This window comes from Ahaetulla prasina, chromosome 3 (assembly GCF_028640845.1).
Source record: "Ahaetulla prasina isolate Xishuangbanna chromosome 3, ASM2864084v1, whole genome shotgun sequence".
Lineage (NCBI taxonomy): Eukaryota > Metazoa > Chordata > Lepidosauria > Squamata > Colubridae > Ahaetulla > Ahaetulla prasina.
The window spans coordinates 163,935,227-163,945,680 of record NC_080541.1 but is presented as its reverse complement, the minus strand read 5'-3'; the positions used below and the strand labels follow the sequence as shown (position 1 = coordinate 163,945,680).

The 10,454-nt window shown below is 38.4% G+C and overlaps 1 protein-coding gene across 4 annotated transcripts in view; it reads left to right on the top strand.

The window, feature by feature from the left end:
- The first annotated feature begins 7,178 nt into the window (after window positions 1-7,178).
- Window positions 7,179-10,454, top strand: part of PATJ (PATJ crumbs cell polarity complex component) — a 176,975-nt gene continuing 173,699 nt past the window's right edge. For 2 of the 4 annotated variants that reach the window (XM_058178716.1, XM_058178713.1), the window contains exon 1: window positions 7,180-10,244. The gene's annotated coding sequence lies outside the window, so the exon portion shown is untranslated. Of the gene's footprint in view, window positions 10,245-10,454 lie in introns of all 4 variants that reach the window. The other 2 variants (XM_058178717.1, XM_058178715.1) reach the window with 2 other exon arrangements.

The window sequence follows — 10,454 nt, the reverse complement described above, 5'->3', positions numbered from 1 at the left end:
GTCCTTCCTGTTAAAGACTACTTCAGCTTTAATTGCAATAATACTAGAGCAACTAATAGATTTAAACTTAATGTCAACCGCTTTAATCTAGATTGCAGAAAACATGAATTCTGTAACAGAATCATCAGTGCTTGGAATACTTTACCTGACTCTGTGGTCTCTTCCCATAATCCTAAAAGTTTTATCCAAAAACTTTCTACTATTGACCTCGTCCCATTCCTAAGAGGACCATAAGGGGTGTGCATAAGCGCACAAACGTGCCTACCGTTCCTGTCCTATTGTTTTTTTCTTTTCTTCTTCCTATATATATGCTTATTCCTCCTTATATTTACTCATATATGTGTTTATATACTATATAATCTTTTGTATGATACCTACATATATTGTTGTGACAAAATAAAATAAAATAAAAAATAAAAAAAATAAATTGGGACTGATATATTTGCAAGAAACCAATACAACGTATTGGTGCTTTTTTTAAATAACATTCGGTAGTTCTGTTCCTGCTCAATTATTACCAGCCATCTGGCTGCATTTGTGCTTCATTGGATATACATTTTTTGGAAATGAAATAAGTTGGTGCTTAGTGTACAATCTGGCTGTTTTCTCCTTTTCTTGGTTACCTGCCTCCATCTAACTTTTTTGCTGAGAAAGTGTCAGTTCAGAGTCTCACAAGTAGCTTCTTGATGTAGTCTTGGATAACTTGTGTAGTTATGGGATCCATTTTAACTGTTTCATTTTTAAAGAAAAGCTCCATAGACTACCATGCCATGTGGGGTTTAAGGATTAGCAGCCAACTATAAAAAACATGGTTTTAATAGCACACAAAGAAAAATAAAATAAAAACCTAATGAAGTGATATTTCTTCTCGAGTAATTCTTTTATGATCTTTTCCTGGATTCTTGGCTATTGTTTAAATACTTATTTTCAATTAGAACTGATCTCTACTTTCTCTTCTGTTATGATTTGGCTATTATGGCCAATAATAATAAATAATAAAATAATAATAATAAAAATAATAAAGTATACACAACTTGGGAGTGCACCTATCTACCTTCTTTAAAAATAGAGGCACCGGTCTACTAATTGCCTTTTTTTGGGAGTGTACCAGTCTACCTTCTATAAAATAGAGGCACCTGTCTACTAGCTACCTACAGCGCTGATCAGCTGTTGTGCGGCCCTTTGAAGCGCTGCGGCAGACATTTAAGGCCGTTGCAGCTATATCACCATCGAGAGCTTCAAGAACAGAGAAGAGGAACAGTGGGCAGTGGGGGGAGGCAGGGATTTTTTCTACCGGTTCTCCGAACTACCTGCCCCCATCGCTACCGGATCGCGCGATCTGGTCCGAACCGGGAGCATTTCACCCCTGAAATGGCCTCAATTGGAATGTATGCTTGGTTTCATTATAGGTTTAGAGAAGAAACCCAACTTATTACTTTTAAATACAGCTGTCACAATACAGTACAAAGTGATATAAATGCAGAGGTTATACTTTTTGAATAAAGAAGTTAGTTTATAGTTTATTGGGGTCTTTTTACTGTATTTTTTTTTTGTTTGCCATCCAGAGTTTTCTTTTGGTAGATGGGCTGCTATGTAAATAATAAATAAAACAGATGAGTAATATTGACATCCACACAATCTTATACAGTATGTACCTACGCAACAGTCCCCTTGAAGGTAGTGAGGCTTATTTTCAAGTTAGTGGATATTGATGACTTAATCCTAACTCACTGTCAACAAATGTATCCAGTCCCCACATCTGGTGTCCGCTGCTTCAGATATGTTGCATTAAAGTCCCAGAGGTCCAGGGGTGAAATGCTACCAGTTCGGACCGGATCAGTTGATCCGGTAGCGATGGCGGCGTATGGTTCAGAGAACTAGTAGCAAAAATCCCTGCCCCCCCACCTACCCATGCCCACCCAATTGCCCGGTCGCCCGCTTCCCGCTTCTTTTAAAAAATGGTTTTAAAAGGTAAAAAAAAAAGGCTCCCAACAAAGATCCCAGCTGAGCCACGCAATCGTCAGAGCCTCATTTTTTTACTTTTAAAAGCATTTTTACAACCTATTCAGCCGAAGAACTTGTAACAAAATGCTTTTAAAAGTAAAAAAAAAGATTGCGTGCCACAGCTGATCATTCTCCCCCCACCCATGTGCTGTTCTACTTACCCCTTGCCTCCTTTTGGCGTGCACTGTGCATGCATGGTGCATGCACAGTAAACTGGTTCAGGTTTCACCACTGCAGAGGTCTAATTCACTACATCTGGTAGAAGCTGCTTCAGATAGCATAACAAGCAAACATGGTGTCCCTAGGCTGAGTTTGGTACTTTCTTCATTCATATATTTCAAAATAGCAGCCAACACATTTTTCCTTCTCCAATATAACAATATGGTATTTGTTGCTATAGTAAAGGACAGATATTTGCATGATTTTTGCCTGACAGAAAGTAATCATGTAGTTAATTTTGAGTGCTTATTTCATTTAAGCAAAAAGTAACAACCACCCTCCTATTATATTTGCTTTCATCTCAGGCAGCAAAAGGTCTTAGGTCAGGGTCTATTATTTTAATTATTGCATGCCTTCTTTTGAAAGATTATGTTAACAATGCATATTTTCAATAGCAGTCTAATTCCTACAACTTTTAAATCTCCTTTTAAATAATGCACATTCATTTAAAAGAATGAACTTCATTGGTTCCTTATTTATTGTCAGAGACCAAATTTTAAAAAGTGATACAATCAAGAGGCAATGAATCATAGAAAACTACCATTTAAACCTCCTAAATAGCAACGTGCCATTCCGAAATAGAATAAGTTTAGGCCTTTTGGCTTTTACTGGCAACTGCAAAGAGACAAACTTCTGTGACATTCTTAAGAGGCTGCATTAAAGATGCCATCTAATGGAAATTGTATAGCCCCAGATTTGGTTCATGCTTAACAAGTGGATATAACTGCAGATCACCAGTCAAAGCAGACTGGACAATGCAACAGGGTCTGCATTATAATTTTATGGATATATCTGAGCATCTGTAATAGCAATCTGCGCAGGAACTTTTTAAGTCCAGCTTCCACCAGCTTTTTGTATTTTGCAATAGCAAAGAGATTATTCCCTGAGGCAGAATTTGGAGCCTTAGATCTCCCAGGGTATAGATCAAGATTGGGAACACCTTATTTAATTCAAGAAAGAGTTTTCTTCATTTGTAGCCTTTGCGTTGGGAGGCTAAAGACAGAACAATCATTAGCAATGGTTGTCTTAAATTTATAAGAATGAATAAAGCACTGAATCACTCTTCAAGTGTAGTTTCAGCTAATATTTTAGGTAACATATTTTTATGCAAGCTGCTATAAAAATAGATCCTACTTCAAATCTTATTATAAACATGGATAAATCAAGGGGCATGGAAAATAATTCTTACACATTTAGCAAGCTTTAATCTAAAGCTTTTAAGTCTTTGTAAGGATAGAATTGTATACCATAAAGCAGAACTGACATCTTAGTTCTGAACAATTTAACTGCTACGGAGACAAAATTGTTACCTTTATGGCTTACATAGTTAATTATAGTATTTGGGCATTGGATAAAACTTCATGAATTTGTTATTATTACTTACAGGATTAATATTTAAAATGCTTAATTTGTTTTGTTTTGATGCCATTGATGTGGCATTTATATTGGCAACTGCAGCATGTTTTGATAAATAGGAACATCTTTGCTTTTATAGAGTTAATTGCAAGGGCTTTTTTGGCGGCAGAAACTGGCTAATACTTGGGGGGGAGGGCTTTCTCAAGGTCTGCCTCAGAAAGAATAGGAGCCTTTGTTTTGTAACAGTACAAGGTGGGTCTCTGTGTTACTACTTGGCAAGGAAGCTTGCTGGTTGATAAAGCCTGTACAGAACAATTCAGATAAAAACTGGATAATGTAGGAACACAACCTTGCTTAACATCCATTTTAATTTACTATTAATTTCAGAGATTTGGTCACCTCAGCATCTTGTCCTTTTTTTAATTGGGCTAAGTTTGGAGATATTTTTTAATGCCTATGGGGGTTATTCAAGCAAGTGAGTAAGTAAGATAAGTGGTGGGATTAAAAATTTTTTACTACTGGTTCTGTGGATATGGGTTGGTGGGCGTGGCATGGCTTGGTTGTGGCAGGGGAAGGATACTATAAAATCTCCATTCCCACCCCACTCCAGGTGAAAGTTACTGCAAAATCCCCATTTCCTCCTAATCAACTGGGAGTCGGGAGGCAGAGAATAGATGGGGGTGGGGCCAATCAGAGGTGGTATTTACCGGTTCTCTGAACTACTCAAAATTTCCACTACCGGTTCTCCAGAACCTGCTGAATACCACCTCTGAGTAAGACAAGCCTTTGATCGATGGATTTCATTCAGTTTGTAAAGCTGCCCAACTCACCAGAGCAACTCTGAGCATCAGAAAATTAAAAACATCAGTATAATAACAATTTATAGAAATATAAACATCGCATGGATCTATTCCTGACAAAAATCTACTTTATTACTACCTGATGATTCACTCAGTCTTTGATCAGATTTCCCATGTCACACGTGTTTGGGAGAACTGGTGACCAGGTCTTATTATGATTTTTGTTACTGTAATTTCATCTTTTTCGGGAGAGCTTTTATGGCATTATGGGTGAACATAAAGATCATTTCCATACAGTTCCATCTATTATCTTACAACATAAGATACTTAACCCATACAATATTAAATCATAATGTGATTTGATTTTTTTCTTAGCTTGATGTATAAACCCACCCACTGCATTATTGTCTGAATATAATAAGCTTCATGTAAATTTTCCACATCATGTTGCCATTAAACTAAGACTGCAATTTCGGTAACAATCAATACTCTCATTTATTGAAACTTCATCATGTAAAGAAAATGACAATTACACAATCTCAACAGAAATTTTGAATGTATTGATTCACTTGGTTTGCATATCTTTTAACAGTTTGATCCACACAAATTCTTGATTTTCAAAAGCTATGAAGCACTTATGCTTCTTAATGTCTCTGTTATTTATTAATGTTTTATACACAGCCCAAGCCCCAAAGGATCTGGGTTTTTAAAATAAAAGATAAAGCGTAACAAAATAAAAAGCAACAGATAATTCATTTTCTCCCACTTATTCAGCCTCCCATCTCATAACAAGTCTGAGTGGTTTAAAAACAAAACAATAACAGAAAACATAAACAAAAAACAACAGCTGAGGAAGTACTCTAAAAAAGATTCTCTGTAACTGCAGTGGCAGGACTGAGTTTGTAGGTAAATGAATGGAAGACTCTTCTCCCAGAAGCCTTCTGGATCTATACAATTTAAGTCCTTTGCTGCAGTAGTTTGGTAGTTATTGCAACTATAGGTAATCCTTGCTTAATGATTGGAATTGGAAACAGTGTTTCCCATTGATAAGTAACATAGTCAAAAAGTATAATGTCACTTGAATTTTGTTTGCACCAGCACTTCCAGCAGTCGCTTTGCAACAACATTTCCAGCAGTCTCAACTATTGTCGTTAAGCAAGGACCTCGTGGAATTACTGGCTTTCCCATAACTTTGCTTGTGGGAAGACCTCAGGGAAGATTGCAGTTGCAGATTATGTGAACATGGGATGCTGCAATGGTTAAAAATCCGGCTGCGTGCCCAAATTGTGATCACGTGATGCAGGCGCACTGCAACAGCCAGCCCTACAAGAGCCAATCATTAGTATCACTTGTTCAGTGCTGATGCAAGTTCAGTCGCTGAATAGAACGGCTGTTAATCCAGGCTGTACTGGTACTATCTATTTTCCAGGAAGTGCCTCACTTGGTGAGCCAGGAAACTAGGTCTCCCACAATCTGTGTTGCTCTCTAGCACATTAAAAGGGAAAAAAAGCAATGAAAAAAGAAAATAAATTCTATACTGCTACTTCCCAATCTTAGAGTACTGAGGCATTTGGCTAAAAGAATGTTAGCTCCTCCTTACCACCTCTGTGGGCACATAAATTTCACAAGAGATAGTTAAAATCACACTTTATTGGGGGCAGGGGGAGGAAAACAAGTAAAGAATTATTTTTTTATATTATGTAGTCAACAAACAAAACATTTAGTGTCGAAGGAGATAAAACTATATATACTTGGTCAGATCACAGACATCATCTTAAAAGAATGTCTGTGGGGATTCTCAAGTCATCCATTTCATGGTTGTGCCAAAGGTACTTTTTCAAAAAGCAACTGGACTTTGTTTTTTTCCTTGAAAATGTTTCACTTCTCTTCCAAGAAGGTTCTTCGGTTTCAGCTTCAGAATTGAAGAAGTGTCATGGATGAGAAGTGAAACATTTTCAAGGAAAAAACAAAGGTAGTCCAGTTGCCTTTTGAAAAGCATCTTTCGGATATCTTAAAAAGAATTTTGCACACAAAAATAGAAATAAGAATCTCTGGCACACCACAAAAAGATGCTAATCTCTTTTTTACATACAGCTCTGCTATACTGGTACTGAAGGTCCAATTTACAAAACACAGTTCTTGAAATGGTATAGAATTAATCAATGTCTGGTACTAAATATTACACATGAAGATAAAATTAAAGAAAACAATCATTTCATATTACTAACTTTTTTTCTTTCCCTATTGAGAATTGATACTCTTTTGGAATATATGTCAATTTGTTACTGAAAATCCATTATTCCTGCATATTCCAAATTAAATCTGAGGTCAAGAACAGATCTTCAGCTTTGGCCAGCAACTTCTGTCTCAGTTAAAACAAAAATAAAAAAAATACTTGGCATAAAAAGGGGAGATATGGGGTAATTTGCAGTCTCCTGTGTAAGTAGAATATATATAATTTGTCTGGTGTGGAGATGAATTCTGATGGAAAGTGGACATGATAGCTTTACAACAGTGAAGAATGTGAAGTAGCCACAATAGCAAATGCAGGTAGTCTTTGACTTACAACAGTTCATTTAGTGACCATTCAAAGTTACAACGGCTCTGAAAAAAGTGACTTATGACCATTTTTCACACTTAAACCATTGCAGCATCCAGATGGACAAGTGATCTGACACTTGGCAACTGAGTCATATTTATGATGATTGCAATGTCCCGGACCTTCTGACAAGCAAGGTCAATGGAGAAGCCACATTCACGTAACAACTGCGTTACTAACTTAATAACTGCAGTGATTCACTTGACTGTGGCAAGAAAAGTTATTAAATGGGGCAAAACTCAGTTAACAAATGTCTCGCTCAACAACAGAAATGTTGGGCTCAATTGTCAATAAAATAAATAATACCAATAAAACAAATGTTTTACTTAGTACCAAGAAATTCATAAACTACAGTTAAACTACTGAAGTTTGCAGATGACACAAGAGTGATCGGTTTCATTCAAGACAATGATGAATCCGCATACAGACAGGAGGTTGAACGACTAGCCTCGTGGTGCAACCGGAACAATCTGGAACTGAACACACTCAAAACCGTAGAAATGGTGGTAGACTTTAGGAGAAACCCTTCCATACTTCCACCTCTCACAATACTAGACAACACAGTATCAACAGTATAAACCTTCAAATTTCTAGGTTCTACCATATCGCAAAATCTAAAATGGACAGCTAACATCAAAAAATGTCATCAAAAAAGAACAACAAAAATGTTCTTTCTGTGCCAACTCAGAAAGCTCAAACTGCCCAAGGAGCTGCTGATCCAGTTCTTACAGAGGAATTATTAAGTCTGTCATCTGCCCTCTGTAACTGTCTGATTTGATTCTGCAACCCAACAATACAGACACAGACTTCAGAGGATAATTAGAACTGCACAAAAAGCAATTGCTACCAAACTGCCTTCCATTGAGGACCTGTATACTGCATGAATCAAAAAGAGGGCTGTGAAAATATTTACAGGCCCCTCACATCCTGGACATAAACTGTTTCAACTCCTACCCTCAATACGATGCTATAGAGCACTGCACCCCAGAACAACTAGACACAAGAACAGTTTTTTCTCGAACGCCATCACTCTGCTAAACAAATAATTCCCTCAACACTGTCAAACTATTTACTAAATCTGCACTACTATTAATCTTCTCATCGTTCCCATCACCCATATCCTTCCACTTATGACTGTATGACTATAACTTTGTTGCTTGTATCCTTACAATTTATACTGATATTGTTTCCTGATTGCTTAATTGTAGCCTATGACTATCATTAAGTGTTGTATCATTAAGTGTTAAATTTGTACCCTATGACTATCATTAAGTGTTTTACCTTGATGAAGGTATCTTTTTTTTTATGTACACTGAGAGCATATGAACCAAGACAAATTCCTTGTGTGTCTAATCACACTTGGCCAATCATAAATTCTATTCTATTTTATTGTATAAACTAACTGCTTTGCTATGGTCATTTGCAAACTCAGATGCCAATATCCTTCTAAAACTGACATTCTGTATCTCATCTGGAGGGGTACCTAGGGAAGAACCTCTGCAGTTGATCTTTAGTTCTTGGCAAGTATCCTAGCACTGAAGGAATCCAGAAATTAAATGAATCCAGAAACTCTTGGACGCCAAAGAAATGTGTTAACATAATGCTCAGTCCCAGATCAGATTAATTTAAGCATAATAGGGGTTAAGAGTTGATCTTTGACCAGTAACATAGGTGTGTCCCTTGCTGTTTTCTTGTTCCTGGACATGAAATCAACCTTTTTTTTAATTTGCATTTATATCCTGCCCTTCTCCGAAGACTCAGGGCGGCTTACACTATGTCAAGCAATAGTCTTCATCCATTTGTATATTATATACAGTCAACTTATTGCCCCCAACAATCTGGGTCCTCGTTTTACCTACCTTATAAAGGATGGAAGGCTGAGTCAACCTTGGGCCTGGTGGGACTTGAACCTGCAGTAATTGCAAGCAGCTGCTGTTAATAACAGACTGTCTTAGCAGTCTGAGCCACACAGACCCCTTGCCACAAAAAAACCACAATGTTCTATAACAATAGCTTTTCACAAACGTTGTGTAGCAATTTCATAAGTAGGATTCGCACATAAGTGATTGCTATCAAGTAGGGTACAATATAAGTATGTACAATGTAGTTGGTACAATCTAAGTACATACAAAGAAAAATTTAATAGGGAAAGAAAAAAGAATCCCGATTGGCATTTCATGAAGCTAACAATTTACCTATTATCTATACAGCCTTCCTTTAAAAAACAATATTTTTTTTGTTGATGTTCTTTTTGGAAAGGAAAAAGCTATTTTCTCACAGATATTTAAGGCCATTATTTATTTATTTATTTACCGAGTATTAGATAATATATAAGTATAAGCATGAATTGAATACATAAAATGAATACAATTAAAGGGAACTTTAGGACAGGGACGGTAGGCAAGCTGGTGCTCTTATGCACACCTTAAAAATAGAATAGAATAGAATTTTTATTGGCCAAGTGTGATTGGACACACAAGGAATTTGTCTTGGTGCATATGCTCTCAGTGTACATAAAAGAAAAGATACGTTCATCAAGGTACAACATTTACAACACAATTGATGATCAATATATCAATATAAAGACGCATTCCTTCCCGTTTCTATGTAATTCTACTAAATGTAGATTTAAAAAGCAAGAATAATTATGCAACAAAACAGCTGCTGTCTTGTGATGTCTGAATATTGGGTTTTAGCTTGAATTTTGCGGCTGGTTTCACAAACAACGGTCCTCAGCCCACAAAAGTTCGCTTCTCAGCCTCTTCCCCATTTACACCTAAACGAAAAGTCTACGGCGTCTGAGCCTTCCTCCTTCGATTGTCCCCGACGGCCGCGTTCCCACGACCCAACCACGTTGTCCACCCAGCCACTCCTGCAAGGGTGGCCAATTTCTCCCGTTGGTCTCCGATTCCCTTTCCCGCTCCGTTTCGCTTTCTCCTTGAATCTCCGTATTCTTAGGGAAGGATCCGAGCCTCCTTGGCCCGAAACTAAACCCAGAGGCATCCCGGGGACGGGACTCCTCCACTCCGCGACCTCAGCGACCCCCCGCTTCTCGCCCCACGGTAGCTGATCTCTCGCCCTCGTCCACCCCGAATCCCGTCGGAGCCCGGCTTGATTTCCTTCAACGCCCAGCGGCTCCCCCTCGCTGCCGGCTTCCTGTGTTGCAAGGAGAGGTGCGGGTAAAAACGAAACTCCCGCTTCCGCCCAGGTAAGAACAAGCCAGGATCGCCCAGCGACAGGTCTCGCCCCCACCCCCAGTCGAGCAGGTAAGCTTTTCTGGCGATCCGGGCGCGCTCCCGGCCACCTTCCCGCCTCCGGGAAGCCCCCGTTGACCCTCTGGCGGGGGAGGAGAACCGGCAGGCGGGCGCTGGCAGATGCAGCCAGTCGGGCTTTTGCGTTGCGCCCGCCGCCCACTTCCTGAAGGCTGGAAGCGTAATGGGGAAAAAAGAAGGAAGAAAAAAAAAAAAGACTCGGGG